The sequence below is a fragment of the Protopterus annectens genome, chromosome 11.part0, assembly GCF_019279795.1.
Source record: "Protopterus annectens isolate FY-2018-M chromosome 11.part0, PAN1.0, whole genome shotgun sequence".
Taxonomy (NCBI): domain Eukaryota; kingdom Metazoa; phylum Chordata; order Ceratodontiformes; family Protopteridae; genus Protopterus; species Protopterus annectens.
In genome coordinates this window covers 549,906,200-549,925,839 of record NC_056745.1, presented here as the reverse complement: position 1 = coordinate 549,925,839, position 19,640 = coordinate 549,906,200, and the positions used below count along the sequence as shown (strand labels likewise).

The window sequence follows — 19,640 nt, the reverse complement described above, 5'->3', positions numbered from 1 at the left end:
CCTCTGGAATGTTACTTTTCACCTTGGACCTAGAGCTTTTTCATTTAGGATCACTATCAACTTGTAGCTCTTTGTCATCTTCTTCTTCTTTCGGCTTTTCCCCTTCAGGGGTCGCCACAGTGGATCATCTGTCTGCTCATGATTGGCAGCGGAGTTTTACGGTGTCTAGTTGCCAGCCCGGTGCCCAACCTTCCACAGAAAGCACACATACACACACACACACACACACACACACACACACACACACACACACACACACACACACACACACACACACACACACACACACACACACATACATACACCTAGGGCCAATTTACATAGTCGAATCCACCTACTGCATGTCTTTGGGATGTGGGAGGAAACCAGAGCACCCGGAGGAAACCCACGCGACCACAGGGAGGACATGCAGACTCCGCACAGAAGGCACCCCAGCTGAGAATCGAACCGGAGAACCTCTTGCTGTGAGGCATCAACGCTAACCACTGCACCACCATGGCCTCCCTAACTTGTAGCTCTTTTTCATAAATATCCTTAATAACTTCTCAACCCCAAAGCCAATCACACGCTAGTTATTGTTATGTACTTCCCCTATATCCCAATTTAGGTAAATGGTGTTAGAATCCTGAACCCTACCTTGAGAAAGTTTTAGCATGTATTACAAAATATTTCAGTTGCTTCTTGCAGCCTTTCTCTCTAATTTTGACAAATATTCTAACTTTTCCACATCCAGTTTTATATGCCTCTATGCAACTCTTCCAATTCCCCTTTTTAACTGTTTTACTCAACTTGATGTAATTTTGTAGGTGCTGCAGACATAGATAGCTTTTACTAAAGATAAGTCAGCTTGTCATAAAGGTCTTATCCTTACTTAATTAGCTGAGTCTGAAACAGAATCACGGAGATCAATGCTCTATCGTGGAAAATAAACAAGCAAATCCATCTTGTACATTACACAAAGCTCTGTCCTCTGTCGCATACAATGGAATCATATAACTTAACAAATCATATATCGTTACAGAGTAGCTATTATCATAGAAGACCAATTAAAATTCTTTGTAGCATATAGTGATTCAGTTGTTTCAATGTATTATTCAGATACAGAGGAAAAAGTACAGATGCAGTTTTTTATGACTTTGAAAACAGTGACACGCTTAACAGTGTCAGAGACAGACAGAGATAGCAACCAGAAGCAAAAAGAACTTCCAACAGCTTTAAAAGTAACAGCTTTAAAAGCTATTAAATACTTTAGTTTGTTTTTTGTGTACCAGTGAGACTTGCTTTACAGATTTTAATGCTGTTTTCATTTTCCAGTGCTGTTCTGTGGTTGTTACCACAGGTAAAAGCACTGAAAGGTACATACAAATCTTGTTATGGATTTCTCTGATATCAAACAATTGCACAACAAGGTTGCATTTTTCTTGATTTTGAAGTAAAATCAAATCACTTTATGTACTACATATACATCAATGCTTTCTGTGGGACCCTGTACCCTCAAGAAGAGCAAATACTAAACATATAGCAGCATTTTTAGCTCACAATAATATTCTTAGAGTTTCTGTTTTATCACTGCAATATCTTTCTGTGGTTATCTAATCTGATATGCTTTATAAACTTGTATCTCTTCATCCCCTGCAACTTATAGACATGTGGTATACTGCACCCCCACAGGCTTCTCTGTGTTGCTTCTTGCTGCTAGGAAGATTTCCAACTTCCAGATCTACAAATTAATTTTTCTAATTAATTCATTTGTAGAGACAGAGTGAGAGAGAAGTTTTATAAAAGTTTGGTTGTACCATGTGTCTCTATGGCTTACACGACACAATTTCATATTTATTTTGAAGCCAAATAAAGTAATATACTATGCTTCTAGGCCAGAGACTTTACTTTTACATCTGTGACACAGTAAAGAAAGTATACAACCTGACCACACACACACACACACACACACACACACATACACACACAGACACACACAGACACACACAGACACACACACACACACACACACACACACACACACACACACACACATGCACACACACTCATGCACACACGTCCTTGAAGAAGCAAACATAAGTACTGTGGTATCATGAAAAGGGAGACTTCTTAAACTGCCAGCATCGTTATGGCACCACCTTAATAGCATACTGTTTGTCTTCAGCTTCCCTTACTGATACACATTTCAGAGTTAAAAACTTGGATTGAATCAGCAAATTTGCTGGAAAAATGAACCTTAAGGAAATTATTTTCTGCTGGAAAGTTTCATGTAGCAGGCCAAAAGAGTTTTTTTAGATACTACTATAACAGGCATATTTTGAAAGACAGTAACTGACCGAGTTTCTTTTCTTCATGAAATAAGAAAGAACCTTGTTTCTCTCCATTAAGGAATTAAAACAAACTATAATGCTCTATTTACTACATGTTGAAGAAAGGCCTAGAAGACTATCCTGAATGTTCTCCTCAAGAATTGATAGTAGACTAATAATAGTAGAAAAAGCTGGTTTTGTAATGTCCAGGTGTTCAGGTACAACCACAAACCTGAGAATATGCCTTCTAGCTTGACATTCTAGCTGTAAAACTTTGTTCTGCAGGAAACAAACTTGAGAGTTTAACTGCACATTTACTTGAGAGATATGATTTAATTTCTGCTTTGACAGAAAAAAAATGGCCTTCCCAAGGGAAGCATTTTTCTCCATAAAAATATTGGCCTGTTTAGTTTGTTGAGCAATAATTGATTAAACTTTTTTAAAATTTTTACATGAACAAACCTAGAGAGTCAGTTTTAGCCACAAGAAATATTACCTAGGATAGAGTTACCTAATAACTGTTCAGCAAATCTGAACTGACCATTAACAAAGTAAATAGCATTAAAAATCCCAAACTGCCCCTAGACAGTATTCTACCCTGCATCAGGAGAGAGAAGACTGAGTATCTGAAACTTGCACATTAAGTAAAGTAGTCAAACTTACTTTACCTTGTAGAAGTTGCTGTTTGGCTTTCATGATAACAGCACCAGTCTCCTTCCAAAAGGATTGTGAGGAGATGCTTAAAAGAAATCTGTTTGATGGAAATGAATCAGCAAATGATGGATGCATAACTACATCCCTCCAGTCGAGAGGGTTGTCGGATAATTTACTTAAAGAAACGGTGATGCAGCATGAGCCAGAAAAAGGAGGAGTTGCTTCCTAGGGGGACATTATGGCGAAAATACAAAATAAGGATGCAGAGATAATCCTGAAGAATAGTGGTGAGATGAAAAAGAAAACATATGCAGAGAAAGTGATAGAAGGCAAAAAGGGAGTAGCAGGAAAGAAGGCAGAAGAAAATGAAAAATGGACGCACATGGGAAGGATTCAAAATTAAAAAGACAATGAAATGGACAGGTATTAAGTGTGGGACAATTTAATAGCTCCATTGGGTATAAAACCATATGAGGTATTTATTCTTATTAAATAAGAGACATTTTGTGACATTATATTTGATACTTTCTTCAATGGAACATTTTCTTGGACAATATGAAAAAAGAAAGACTGTGACCCATGTTTATGTAATAAAAGCACTTAACAGGGAAACAAGAAAAATGATTATAATTTCAAACAGAAGTAGAAAGAGAGACTTTGAAAGGACTTTTAAAACTTTATGTAAGGAAGTACTGGTCAGTGCAAATCTTTATGACCAAAGGGGTTTATGGACTAGTGGCTTGGATTGTAATGCTGTGTTAAAAGTAGAAAGAAAAAAAAATATATATATATATATATATATATATATATATATATATATATATATACCAAGCATGATAAATGTGGAGGGGAATAAGAGTGTCGTAAAATATTGGAGACAACCCAAACATGTTTTTTTTTGTGTGGAAAAGAAGAACATTTGATAAGTAACTGTGACAAAAGAAAATGTTATATTTGTGGGGAAATGGAACATGAGGCAAAAATTTTGAATTTAAATGTAATAAATGTAACAAAAGTGGAGATTTATGGATGCATTGCAAAAATGAAAATAAGAGGAAGAAAAATTAAAAAGAAAGTGAAGAAAGAGAAAAATTTTAGAAGTAGTAGAAATAGAAGAAAAATTAGATGAGAATAAATAATGAAGATGACATAAAATGGTTCTGAAATATGTAAGTCACGAAGAAGATGTAAATTGGGAGGTGGTAAAAGAAAAAAATACTTCTATTGGTAAAATGTAAAAGACAGAAAAAGAAAATTTAAAGGGATAAATATGAGAAAAAAATGGAAATGGATGAAAAAGAATATATGCAGCTAATGACTGGAAGTTGATATAATTTTTAAGGTGTCTGACTCACAGACACAAGGTACACAGTTTAATTCTCACCTTTAGGAGGGAATTTGGCTAGGCGTAGAACGTCCTTTTAAGAAAAGTAGCATAGTAATTAGCTATGAACTTACAAAACCATGAATCTAAGGGAAAATGAAAATTTTAGAGTGCTTTCTGTAAATGTGAATAGTGCTAAGAATATCTTAAGAAAAATATGGATTTTGGAATGGTAGAATACATGTGATGTAGATGTAATTATAGGAGAGGTAGTTGAGACAGGATTTTCTGATCATCTTGTCATATTACTAGAGATAAAGGAAAACAATGAATATATAAAAATAGGCAAAAAAATAACAAATATAAATGAGAAAGCATCGAATAAAGAAGGAAAGAGATTAGTAATACATTTATGGAAAGATCATATTACTGTGAGAGCACTTTATTAAAATGGTCTGAATGGTGGATGATATTTAAGGAAATATGTAAACAACAATTAAAAACTGGAGACCAGTAATATTGAATAATATACATTATATGGTCTAAAATAATGCAAAAAAAGATTTGCAACTAAAATGAAAAATATTATAGGAGACAGTATATATAGTATAAAGGGGAAGAGTTGTCAAGAATTATTATTGATAGTCAGAGAAATTGTGTATTATACTATAAATAGAAAAGAAGAGGCAACAGACATGATAGGAGACCTTAATAAGGCATTTGATACAATTGAATATGAAATCTTATGGTTAATAATGAAAAAATATAACATAAGTGAGAAATTTAGGACATTATGTATGTCAGTATATAGTATTATATATATTATATATATTCTTATTAACAGACCACAAAAGGTATGAGTAGGCAAGAACACCTTGATGAGCATCACAATGAACACTGTAGTACCTCAAGGATGTGTTCTGAGTTCCCTGCTGTTCATCATGCTGACACATGACTGCATTGCTAGGTACAACACAAACCACATTATTAAGTTTGCAGATACTACAGTGGTGGGTCTTATCAGCAATGGTGACAAAAAAGCCTACAGAGAGGAGGTGAACCAACTGATTGTCTGGTGTGACAACAACAACCTGGCTCTCAATGTGACTAAAACAAAGGGGATAATAGTATGCTTCAGGAAGAGACACAAGGCGCCTCACTCTCAATCAAAGGAGAAACAGTGGAAAGGGTGAAGGGCACCAAGTTCCTGGGTGTACATATCGCTGAACACTTGTTTTGGTCAACAAACACTAATCACATTGTCAAGAAGGCCTAACAGTGTCTACACTTTCTAAGATGGTTGAGAAGAGCAAAACTACCACCTTCAGTTCTCACAACCTTCTATGGGGTACCACTGAAAGTATCCTGACTAGTAATCTCTCGGCGTGGTATGAAAACTGCACGGTTTCAAATCGCAAATCTCTCCAGAGGTGGTGAAAGTGGCAGAGAGAAATATCAGGTTCATGCTCCCATCTATCCAGGACTTGCACTCTGGTCGGTGCCTTAGCAGATCCATGAAAATAGTCAAAGAATGCACTCACCCTACCCATGGTCTGTTCTTATTTTTGTCTACAGGCAGGAGATACTGTAGCTTACATTGCAAAACCACAAGAGTTAATAGAAGCTTTTTTTCCACAAGCTATCAGACTTCTGAACTCCAGTAATAACATACACCATGCTAGTAATGGAGGTCTGGAGTTAGAATACTGAAGTAATTCACAGACATATGCAATAACTGTAGGAAAGTACAATCTTATACCTTATGTGCAATATTAATGGTGCCATGCTAATATTCTGTGCAATATGCAAAGTTAGCATTCCATGCCATTAGAAATCTGTCTGATTTTGATCTGTGCAATATTTTGGGTACAGACAGAGACATGTAAGTGGAATAGTCTTGGTGCATGTCATTGTATTTGTTACTGCACTGCATAAATGTCTTACTGTTGTTACTGTTAGATTAGTTTTAGTACATGTGTTACTGTTGTACTAATATCAGTATATGTTGCATTCACATTGAGTTTGTAGTAACCCAATTTAATTCAGTTGCATTGTTGTGCAGTCTGAATGTCAATAAAGTTCACTTTGACTTTGATTTTAATAATGAAATAAAACTACTTGTAAATGGGTGGTTAAACCAAGAGGTACATATGAAGATTGATCAAGGAAAGGGATTTTCAATGAGTTATATACTCATTGCATTAGCTGTGAATGTGATAGTATATGAAATAAATTACAAAATGAAGGATGTGGGGTATATAACAACTGAAGGTTTAAGAATCCCAATTCTGTTAACATATGCAGATAAGATTATTATAATTTAAAAAAAGCTAAATTTGGATAAAAAAGTAATAATTTTCACAAATTGGTGTCTAGTAATAGAGCTAAATAAAGAGAAAAGTTAACATTTATGTGATATTTTACAATGAATGAAGTCTCTGTGTTGGGTATAAAAATTGGAAATAAAGATGTAAGTAGAATTCAATGGGGAAAACAATAGAAGAAATAAAACACGACTTGTCTTTTCTGGAGAAGATAATAAATTGCCATTCAGAAAAAAGGTATATTTGATAAATTCTGTACTGATGGGAAAATAGCACACTTAGCAGGTATATTTATGTTGCCAACAGTATTTGAAAAGGAATTATTGCAGATAATGTAAATAAATAAAAATAAAATAAATAAAAAATAAAATTAAAAAAAATGCAGATAATGTTTTCATTTATATGGGGTTCCAGATTAAACCCAATAAAAAGAGGAGCTGTATATGCAAATAAAGAGGAAGGTTTATGGTTAATTAACTCAGTTGTATATGCTGTTTCATTAAATTTGTACAAAGTGTTAAAGTGGATAAATGAAAAAGATAATTGAAAATAGTAAAACTGTATAAGTGTAAGCATGATAGATTTTGGGGTATGGTTAAAATGAATAAAAGAGAAAAAAATGTATAAATGAAGAAACAAAATGTTACAAAGAAAAAAAAATCTTTTTGTGGAAAAGAAAAATTGATGACATAGAAAAAGAAAAATATGGTATAATAACATAATGCTAAAACATTACTATGCAAAACCATGGGAAACATCTAACATATAAAAAAAATTAAAGCTATAAAACTAAGAAGCAAATGGTCTAATCAGAAAGTAGAATGTAAGATTTTTTTGAAGACTAGTAATAGATAAATTGCCAGCAAAAAGGAAATATGCCATATAAAAAGAAAAGTGATATAATATGTTTACATTGTTAATCATTTTAAATTGAGTTGCTGGCTACTGAGACTTGTCTGCATATATCAACTGGACACAAGCTGATTTAAGTATATTTTTCTGCACTTATTTAAGATTTGAGTCAGTAAATATTGTGTGTCTTTGATTCAGTAAATATTGTGTCTCTGTCTCTCTGCAGTTAGCCATCTGAGCTCACTGAAAGTTGTTAGACTGCTTTGAAATTCCTTTGTTAGTGTTAGTTAGGTTGGGGGTTTCTGCTAGCATTAAAATATGTGTTGGTTACATTTCTAGTAAGCATTTTAAATCAAGTTGCTGGCTACTGAGACTTGTCTGCATACATCAACTGGACACAAGCTGATTTAAGTATATTTTTCTGCACTTATTTAACATTTGAGTCAGTAAATATTGTGTGTCTTTGATTCAGTAAATATTGTGTCTCTGTCTCTCTGCAGTTAGTTCCCCACCCCTCCTCTCTGTTTCTTGTTGTGGTGTTAATCTTGGTGGCTTTGGAATTGCCCGCCGCTGCTGTAAATCTCTTTTTACACACTCCTCCTGGACCCATCTCATTTGCTCATTCAACTGAGTACAGTGAGATCATATTTTGATTTTGGATACTCCTACCAGTCCCATCTCCTCTGCGGTGTACAGAGCAAGCACTTGGGAAGGGCATTCCCCTACAGCATCTTAATCTGCTCTGTTTCCTCCGTCTCAAAAAAAAAAAAAAAAAAAAAAAATTTGCACTTCATCTGCCTTACTGTATTCGTGTTTCTTTCTCTGTTTTTTTGCTCCGACTGCCTTTTTCCGCCTAAAAAGTGAATTTCTAACTGATTTGTGCTTTAAAAAGTTTAAATTGCATTTGCCTTCTGCTTTTTACAGTTTTTGCACTTGTTTTATATCAATTTAAGTCATTTTTGTATTGTATAACTGTTGTAGGCTACACACTAAAGTGCGCTAGCCTGTTTATAGCATTTACAGTGTTTTCTGCTGTTTCCTGAAAAAAACAAAAAAACAAAAAAAAATGTCTTTTCCTGCCTTTGCTGAACTAGATTAGTCCAGATTTCAGGTTTTGCTGAATTCCGGACTGTGGTATAGTTTCCTGTGATGCTCATATCCTTACTTGGATATGAGGAAGCTTCTCTGTTCACCAGTGAGAGTGGGGAGCTTTGAGCAGCCTATCTGTCCCTGGAGGAGTGGTCTCAGCCCTGAAACTAGTAGCTTATTGGCCATTTTGGGTCAATTCCTATCTCTTTCAGTTTCCCTGCTTTAAAACCCACATTTGCACGGTTTTGCACGATTTTGCGCATAGCGCAGCGCCACTTAAGTGGGTTTAAACTATTCCCGGCTCCACAAAGTCTGCTCTTCACTTTTTCCCTTAGAACTGCTCTAAATCTCAAAGTAAGCACTCTATTTTCATTCTAAAGCCCTGCAGTTGCTCATATAAGTAATCTTATAAGTAAGCACTAATAAACTAAAGCACTACACCCTCTTATACTCCCTTTAAGTACTTGGCTCTCTATTGGTCCTTTTTGATCAGTCAAAAAGTAGTTCCTTATACTATTCTGGCATGTCCAAAAGTCAGTTTCGCTATTACTCTCCAGTCCAGCTGGTGAATCTGGGAATCTTGAGGCAATGTTACAACTGCCTTCTGTACACAGACCACCCTCTCCTCCTCCCAACAAGCTCAAATATATGTGAGAGATGCAACTATATAGCGAAACTGGAGGCCGAGCTCTCTCAACCCAGCACTGGTGCAGTCAGTCAGGAGGAGAAGGTAACCACACACACCACAAATCCAGTCTCACATATATGTATCGCAACAGCAAACCCAACACATAAACACACAAAAACATACTCAAAGGTTCTAAATAAAAATCTGCCCAAGCAGCAGAGACCTCCAAAGCAGACATCCAAGCAACCATTACCCCACAACAATACCCATGTATCACATAGTTCACAAAGTCAGTGTGCCACACAGTCACAGCCCTTAAGGCTAAACAACACACCTAATACATTTGTAATAGGTGACTCTGTTGTCAGACACACTGACGTCCCACTCACCAGGCTGAACAAGGAGAAGGTCACTGTAAGCTGCCTGTTGAGTGCCTGGATCCTCCACATAACATAAGCACTCAGGTCACTCCAAAGCAAGTACAAATATGATTCCATCATTGTCCATGCTGGTGTGAATGACCTGAGACATACCTCCCTGGACTACATGAACAGAGACATAGAGGAGCTCTCTGATCATGTAGCCCAGGCCAGTATGACCCTGACCTTGAGTAGCATTTTACCCTCACCAAGAATGATGCCACAGTATAAAGACAAAATGATCAATTTTAACAATTGGCTAAAGTATTTGTGTCATTCAAAGGGGATCCAGTGTCTGTCAGCCTGGGATGACATGCTCAACAAGCCACGTTGCTTTGCTAGGGACGGCTTGCACCTGTCACCCCTGGGCTTTCAAATACTGGCTAAGGCTCTTGCCACCCCCATAGTGCCTTTTTTAGGCAAGGCTCAAAAGACAAACCCACCTCCATAGACAACACAAGGAAAAAGAAACTAAGGGTAATGCTGCTCAACGCCAGAAGTCTAAACCTCAAGATGCACATACTCGAGGCTCTCCTCAGTATGGACAATATCGACATCTGTGCAGTAACAGAAACCTGGTTCAAGGCTCCCGAGAGCACCCCAGCACTACCAGGCTTTTTGGTCCCAAAGCTCAGACCAAACCACAAAAGGAGGAGGAGTATTCATATTCATCAAAGATACCCACATCTCCAGGTTAGTGGCACTGCACGAAGCATTGGAGACCATCCATGTGCAACTAACAGTGGGAAAAACTGCCTTTCAGTTTGTAGCCTGCTACAGACCACCCTCCCAAACTCAGGAACCCCACTCGGCTTTCCTGAGAACACTGGAGAATATGAAGGTCTCTCCAAACACCCAAACATAGATTGAGAACACTATTCAAACCCCTACACCCTCGCCCAATGGTTCCAAGAATTTATAAACTCAAATGCTATGGAACAACTGGTCACCACTCCCACAAGAGGGGAAAACATATTGGACCTGATCATCACCAACATGGGGATTCTATGTTCCATACCAGAGGTATACCCCTCATTGGTAAGATCTGACCATAAATTAATCTCACTGGACATCCAAATCCCATCCCCACCCCCAGCCAAGGATACCACAGTAAAGAACTTCTCAAAAGCAAACTTCACACTTCTCAAAACTGAGGTGGAATCCTTCAAAGCCCCCGGGCCAGTGGAAAATATGGCCCAAGCCACAGAATCCTTTACAAACGCATTCTATGGACACCTAGAAGAATGCATGGATCGTGCTATCCCAAATAAAACCAAGACTCACACCTCCAAAGGCAGGAGACCTGTCTGGTGGACCCCAGCCATAAATAAGCTATACAACAGAAGGAGGAAGCTACTACATGATAGAGCAAAATCCCAAAAAGGGAAGGCATCTCTGATCAGTACTAGCAAGAAACTACGATCCCTTATAAAATCATCTAAGGCCAGCTTCAAAAGAAAAATTTCACAAGACGCTAAAGATAACCACAGGGCCTTCTTTAGTTATGTCAGGAACCTGGGTGGCAACTCCCAGATATGCGCTGAGTTAGTGCAAAATGAAAAAAAGACACTGAACCCACAGACATTGCCAACATTCTGGCAGACAGGTTCAGTGCAAACTTTTACCCCCCTTCCCCCCCAAAAGAGCAAATGTCTATCCCAACAGGGTGTAGCCTCCCTGACATCACAGATGCACAGGTGAGAGCTGCCCTCTCCAAAGTAAAAAACACAGCATCAATACTATTGCCCTATAAGCCTGACTAGCCTGGTCTGCAAAGCTATGGAGCGTATCATCATGGAACTCATAAACAAAGACATTGGGAACCTCCAAACACTGGATCCTACCTAATTCGGCTATGTTAAGGGCAGATCTTGCCTCTTGAACTTGGCTGACTTTTTTGAAACAGTCACCAAGGCTATAGATGAAGGGAAGGTAGTTCACACAGCCTACCTGGACCTCGCAAAAGCCTTCGACACATCATAAATAAGCTCACCAGCTTAAATATTAACCCCTATGTCATAAGATGGGTTGCAAACTGGCTCAGGGATAGAACCCATATGGTCAGAATTGCAGGTGCCATGTCAGACTCTAAACGAGTTACAAGTGGCACCCCACAAGGATCAGTCCTGGGACCTCTCTTGTTCGGTATATATTTCTCTGAGATACAGGCTAAAACGGGAGGACTATGGCTGATCAAGTTCGCAGATGACTGGAAACTGGGTGCCATAATTGACTCACCGAATGACACAAGCATCCTCCAAAAGGGTCTCACAGAGATGGATAACTGGTGCCAGAGCCATGGCCTAAAGCTAAATGCCAAAAAGTGCATAGTCATCCCCTTTGGGAAAAACAAAGTGCCCACAAATTACCACATAGGTGGTAATCCATTAAGTACGGAAGAAGTAATTAGGGATTTGGGGACCCAAGTAGATAGCAATCTCTCCTTTGACAATCATATTGCCAAAGTGGTTAGAAAGACCTTCTATATAGCCCACCTTATCATGAAAGAGTTCACATCTAGATCAAGAGAGGTCATTGTACCCCTCTACTCATCACTCATCAGGCCCATAATTGAGTACAATGCCCCATTTGGGATGTACCTTACCCGACACCTGCAGCAACTGGAAAGACCCCAAAAGTACCTCACCAAGAGGATCAAGGGACTCAAACAGATGCCCTACGCAGTTAGGCTAAAGAAACTCCAGCTCTACTCAGTTGCTTACCGCCTACTCAGAGGCGATCTGTGCCTGACGTTTAAAGCCATGTCCAACTCAGAATTAATGGACATGCTCCACCTCAGGAAATCCAAATCCCTTAGAGCTACACGATCCAGGGACTTAAACCTAAGCACAGAAATAAACAGGACATGCTGGAGGGACAGATTCATATCCCAGAGGCTCCCCCTCACTCTGGAACAAAATCTCAATCCATGTTAAGCAGAGCCCCTCAATGACCCTCTTCAAGAGAAAGCTTGACAGGTGGATGGGAGATCGTAGGTGTACCCCTGGGATCTCTTCCATGTCCCTACTAGACAGAGGCACAGTAAACTAACCTTAAAAGGGCTATTTTCTGTGACCTACTATACAGAGGCACAGTCAACTAATCTAAAAGGGTGGCGAAAGCCAAACATACTCTGGCTAGGCTTATAAATCCCCTTGGGCAGATAGCCTATGAACCTATGAACCTAAGAAGAAAAAAATATGGAACGTGTTTTTGAAATGTAAAATAGTAAAAACATTATGGGGAAATCTATGTAAAGAAGATTTTTTTCAAAGATATAAAAGAAGTGGGTAAAATAAACAAGGATATTATGAAATATGGATATTATAAGAATAGAAGTAAAGAATATGTTGAAAAAATAGATAAAACATTATTTTTGTTACATGGGTTATATGGAATAAAAGAATAAATGAAATTATGTTTAATGGTACAGGATTTTAGCAACAATATTAAGTAAAATCAGATGGTTACTATGAAAAAAAGATTGGGGGTCTAATAGGGATGAAAATTTAATATGATTGTAAAGGAAATTATGAATATGTGTAAACAGATTTGTATATCTATATATTTGTACATCTGTAAATATGTAAATATTTTGCAAATAAGAGTTCTTTCTGTATATAAATAAAGGACCATACTGTTTTCAAGCACTAGGTGGAACTACATGGCTGTGACTAGTGCTTGGAAAATTCTGAAACGGAGGAAGGAGTAAATACTGCTGCTGGAGAAATCTTGGAGAAAGAATCACAGCAAGATGAAATTCTGGTTTTGGAGTTGAAGAATGGAGTTTGAATACAGAGATATTGGAGAAATTAATGAAGGAAGGATAACAAAATAAAGTTGAGGAGTGAGCTTGAGTGCTGTGATGAACTGAGTGCTGCAGTAGCAGTCTGACAATGAAGCTGAAGCTGTGGCAGAGAAGCATATTACAGAGGATTAAAGTACAGAAAGACATGTTTGGCTAATAGAGTAATTGGTTTTAAGACTGACTCTGCAACTGGATACTGTAGATGTGAGAAATGAAGTAAAGAAAAATATGTAAGTGCTGTAAGGCAATGAACAAGAAACAGCATACAACAAAAGAAAGGCATTTGTTAGCAGAAGAATGTAACAGCTTCAGAAAAAAAAGACTGGTGGGAATAAGAAGCAAAGCAATGTACTACTGACGTGTATGACATGGCAGACAACATTACATTGTCATTAGGATTTACTTCAGAACAGATTTTTTTGGGAAGTAACTTTGGAGATATTTTCAAGTGCAGAAAAATTGAGGGTGAAACAGAAAAAAGAAAAAACATATCACATTGAAAGGATTATTCTTCAGAACTTTGGCTTGCATCTAAAAAAACTGACTGTGGAATTCAGAACTTCAAACATGGAGCAATTTGAACTTAAAACTTTTTTCCCCTCACAAATATGTGATAAAGTTTATGATATAAAAAATGTTTTTATAACGGAAGTGTATTGACAGGGGGTGTGGAATGTGGGTTACACTGGATATGCATGATGGAAAATTAATGTAATAGTACATGGAAAAAGAGCAACTGTTAGGTATATGGGGCAACCAAAGGCTGAAACACATTTGGTTCAGAAATGTACAAAAAGAAGATGCGGGTAATGATGGAAGAAAAGCCATACTGTTAGAAACTGTAGATCATTGTGTAGGAAATGCAGTGAGACTGGCCATTGTTTTTTAATGTCCTGTTCTGGAAAAAGAACAGGCATAGGAAAAGGAATTTGAAGGGGCGGCAATATGTAGATGATAAAATTCAGGAAGAAAGTGAAATCACAAAAGTGAGGAAAAAGTGAAAGAAACATAACTTACGTTGAAGAAAAAGAGCAAGGACAAGGACTAATAGTAGATGACATTCAAATACAGACAGAAAACAAGTACGAAGGGTTAAGCAAGTGAAGAAGTGAAAGATGGTGACTCAAACAGGGAATAACAAGATCAGAAATAAGTTAAATATTTTAGAGGGTAGGTGAGAAGGAGAAAAAAATAAGAACTGGGGAAAAAGAAGCACAAAAAAGGGAAAGGGATGATTTAGGTAGTTTGGACCTAAATGTGAGTAGTGTAACAAAGGAAGTGAGAGGCTGAATAGTGCAAAAAGAAAAATATGGATGTATTATGCTTGCTCCACAGAGGATGTATTAGACATGAAAATAGAGAGAAAGACAAAAATAATTAAACTGTAGGAGGAAAAAGATTATACAGTCAGTAGGATAAGAAATGTGTTCTTTATTAGGATTGTTAATAAGAGAAGGTGAAGTAAAAATATTAGATGTAACAACTGTGATATAAGGAAGGGTAAAGATATGTGACATGAGGAAGAATGGAAGTTGTGAGACACACACTGTAATACATGCATATACAAACATGTCAGAACGAAAAATAAGAATGCTGCTCCTGAAATGGAGTAATAGCCACTTTGACCAGCAAACCAAGTAAAAGACAATTTGACAATGAATTCATTTATGCACATGATCCACTAATAATAAATTGCTAATTAACCCAAAGATCACCAATGTCATGGTCTTTGCCAAAGCTAAGAATGTACCCACTACTCCTTTTGTTCTCTTAACAGATCTTAATGGGAACAGATATCAAATTTCACTGAATAGAATGTTACCCTTTCCTTTACCATAAACAGATTTCATAATTAATAAAGTCATTGCACAATTAAAATATGTTACTAGGTCAGTTACATCTTTTCACGTGCTGCTTGCAGGACCACTGCTAAAAATATTTTTATAATCAAATATGTCCTTCCTTTTCTGTTTATGCATTCAATCCACAATACTCACAGAATACAGTCTGCTGAGAATAAAATCTTCAAATTCATTCTATTAGTAGACACCCCCCCCCCAGATATATCTCTCAAATTTGCAAAAAAAACAAAAAGGAAATACAAATGGCTTTCACTGCCCCACAGAGCCAATTTTTTTCTAAGTACTACTCTAATATATATGGTGTCTTACATGCAAATATTTCACATGTATATAGGAGTTTATGTATTATACTGTATGTATGACTACAGTGCATTTTGTGCAAAACTTAGATTGCATTTAGTATACATCATTTCTTTAGTGCACTATGACTGGATCTTTTAATGGTACTCTATCTGCATTCAATCTTAATGTGTTCTAAAATTTGCTATGTGCTCCTTTTGCATATAACATTGTTGACTGAATGACCATGATGTATTTTCTGCTCTTTGAGTTGTGTTGTGGCTGAAAAGGGTCAATAGGTTAATCCACTTTCCTGGTGAACAAATAGTAAATAAATAAATAAATTAATTAAAAACATATGCAATAGTAAACATGTCAATAATAATGATTGGGGACTTGAACTGTAAGGCATGAAAAGAAAAAGGAAAAACAGCACAAGATGTAACGGTGATAAAAGAGATGATAAAAGAGATGATACAATGTGGAAATTTTAGAATAGGAAACAGTAGAGAATGGATATACAAATGAAGAAATTGAAAGAGGAAGGTGAAAAGTAAAGAAAACTTTAGATAAACCAAAAAGAAAGTTAAAAGAAAGATTTGAAATTAAAGACTTGGAAGATGTAAAAGAGGGGAAGGAAGAATCAGCACCAGGCATGGAGGAATTAAGTTATGAATATCATAAGGGAATGAGTGCAAGGGAAAAAGAAGTATTTATGGAAATACAGAATGAATGAATGGTTAGAGAAAGTGATTGAAGATAAAAATTTGTGTGTGTGGGGTCATGAAATGTATACAGAAGAAAGATTACAAAAAATTAAGAATTTGAGTGAATAACACTGGAGAATATTGATTATAAAATCTTTATGAAAACAACACAAAAAATAATGGAGATTGTTTTGGAAGAAATGAACAGGAAGTTGTATACAGAGTAAATGGAAAAGAAGTGATTGAAGTGTTAGTAGTAATAATAAAAGAAGTAATAGATGCAGTTACAAGGGAAATAAAGGTATAAGGTTGATTGCACGTGAAGTTGCAAAATCATTTCATTCAGTAAGTCACGAGGCAATGAGGGATATTTTAGGTGATTATGGTTTTGGGAAAAATTAATAAAGCTACTAAAGAAGTGTTATAAAATATCGTTGTTGAAGACTGTGGCAAATGCTTGGTTAGAAAAGAAAAGAAAAACTGAAAAGGGGTGAAAAAAGGATGTCTGATGAGTATGCGTTTATTTGTGCTAGTAATGAATGCAATAATACAAATGTACTGGTGAAATATAGCAAATATATACTGTATATCTTTCATAAATAACTGTAATATGGATGAGGGAAACTGTGACAAAGATGGAAAAGGGGGATAAGTAAAGCTGGATTATGGTTAAATCAGTCAAAGTGAAATACAAAAGATAAATGGAATACAGAGAAATATGTTAGAAATCCAGTTTGGCAAAAGCAGAAAAACAGCACTATTGGAAATAATTCTGGAAGAAATAAAGAACTTAGCTGGTGGAAAATTTTCAGATTACCCATTAAAAAAAAAAAAAAAAATATATATATATATATATATATATATATATATATACATAAATATATATATATATATATATATATATATATATATATATATATATATATAGATATGTATATATATATATATTGAGATAGTTGTAGAGTGTACATTCATATGTTTGCTGGAAAATGGAAAAATAATTTTTAGAGATTTTTTCCAGTTTTATTTGGGGATCAAGACTCAATCCAATTAGACTGGGAATCATATATAAGAAGAAAGAAGGAAGTGGTTTGAATTTAAAAAAATCCATTTGTATATTTTGCTTTCTATACTCTTTTTTTGGGTATTAAAAATCTGAAGGAGAAGGAAGGCAACTTGACATAGAAATATGGCATGTGAAATACAGAGAAATGGAAAAAATGAAAAGGGAAAGAAAATAAATAAAAAGGAGGAGATGAAAAGAATATGATTATAATGTAATGTCATGGAAAATTAAGGCTGATAGAGTTAAAAGTAATAGGAAGGACTGGCATAATATGACAACGAAGAAATATTATTTAGTAATAGTATATTGATGTAAAGACGGAAAGATCATAGGGATGAGATTAAAATTTCAAAAAAAACATTACAAATAGAAAGGAAAGATCTGCAGATTTTTTCATGAGGCTGGAGATTTTTTATGCAGATTATCAGATAAGATGCCTGCAAAAAGTGGTATGAAATATAAAGCAGAGAGAAAATTGGAATGACTATAATAAAGAAAAAAAATCAAAATTAGTACAGGTGGGACAGTTTTCAAAATATAAACATGAATGCAATATTGTATGAGAAATATGAAAAACAAAAAAAAAATGTGAAGTTGTCAGATGGGATAGGACATGATGGTAACAGTATGGGTGCTTTGGAAAAGAAGATGTGATAAATTGCTGTATAATAAAAAATAAGAATGAAGAAGATGTGTTGGTTGAAATAAAAAAGGCTGGGGATAGAATAAAAGATGTTACTGTTTGTGAAACTGATATCATACTGTAAATATAAATATTGTAGAAATATAAATAGAATGGTTGGATGTGATGTTTGGAATTATTTTTAATGTTGGGGGGTAGGGGGCAGAAGCCCCCCACATAAAAGTTATTTTTGTTTTTCTTTTTGTAATCACAAATGTAACCAAGTCGTTTACATTTACAATTACTTTTTTTCATTGATTTTAGTTGCAATTAATAGTAATGGTAATCTCAAAAGAATGTGTTCAATGTTTTGTCTTTCTATCAAGCTCATTGGTGATTATTCATTTCACACTCATATATATAAATATATATATATATATATATATATATATATATATATGTGGTTTACCATTGAAGCGAAGAAAGCACTTTCTTCATTTGCTGAAATTACTGAAATATAATGTCCTCACCATAATTTTGGCTCCTATACTAAATCAACCATCAGTTCACTGATGTCCGCATTCAACTTAATTTGAAATAAATGTAGGTGATGTCAGTCACCCAAGCTATTCAGTTTTTTACTGTTTTGCAGGGGGACAAGACCACCTGCAACCCCCCACACCCCCTGCAAATTATATATACCAACTCTGAGATCGCACTGCAGTGAGGAAAAGGGTAAGTTCCTTGTTCCTCAGTGTACAGCGATCTCCACTCACAATACTGAACTCAGACTACCAAATTATGTTTCACATTCATTTTAGTGGTCGGCATTATGCCTCTTTGAAACTTGCCTTTTGACCATATGCCATTTGACCCCTGCACTACAAGATTACAATAGTAAGCATATATATATATATATATATATATATATATATATACACACACACACACACACACACACACATATATATATATATATATATATATATATATATATATATACATATATATGTTTATATATACACACACACACACACACACACATATATATATATATATATATATATATATATATATATATATATATATATATATATGGATTCACTTTAGATTATCGAGTTAACAAAAACTCGAAACCTATATGGTCAAGACCATATGAACGAGTTTTTGGAAACTCGATAATTTAAAGTGAATAAACAACAACAGCCCCCCTGCACCCCCCACACCATGTCCTACTTACATATATGAACTCTGAGATCGCACTACAGCGAGGTCATGGGAAACCTCCCATTCTGTGCTTCTGCAAACAGCGCAGAATGGAAGATTTCCCTTTTCTTCGCGGTAGTGCAATTTCAGAGTTGATATATTTAAGTAGGGTGGGGTTTGCTGGGTGCAGGGGGGTTTGCCCCCCTGCAGAAACGTTGTTTAAATGTTTTGCCTGTTTTTTTTTTCACTTTAGATTTTTGAGTTTCCAAAAACTCGATCATATGGTCTGGACCATATGGGTTTCGAGTTTTTGGTTATTTGATAATCTAAAGTGAATATACATATATATATATATATATATATATATATATATATATATATATATATATATATATATAGATATATACACATTTATACACACACACACACACACACACATTCGTGTGTGGGTGTTCATGTGTGTGCATTTACATTTATACATATATGAGCTG

At 35.7% G+C, this 19,640-nt stretch overlaps 1 protein-coding gene across 1 annotated transcript in view; it reads right to left on the bottom strand.

Annotated features, from left to right (window-relative positions):
• The window catches only part of GRIP1 (glutamate receptor interacting protein 1), a 2,220,015-nt gene that overhangs the window by 307,104 nt on the left and 1,893,271 nt on the right, over positions 1 to 19,640 (bottom strand). The gene's annotated exons all lie outside the window — the stretch shown is intronic.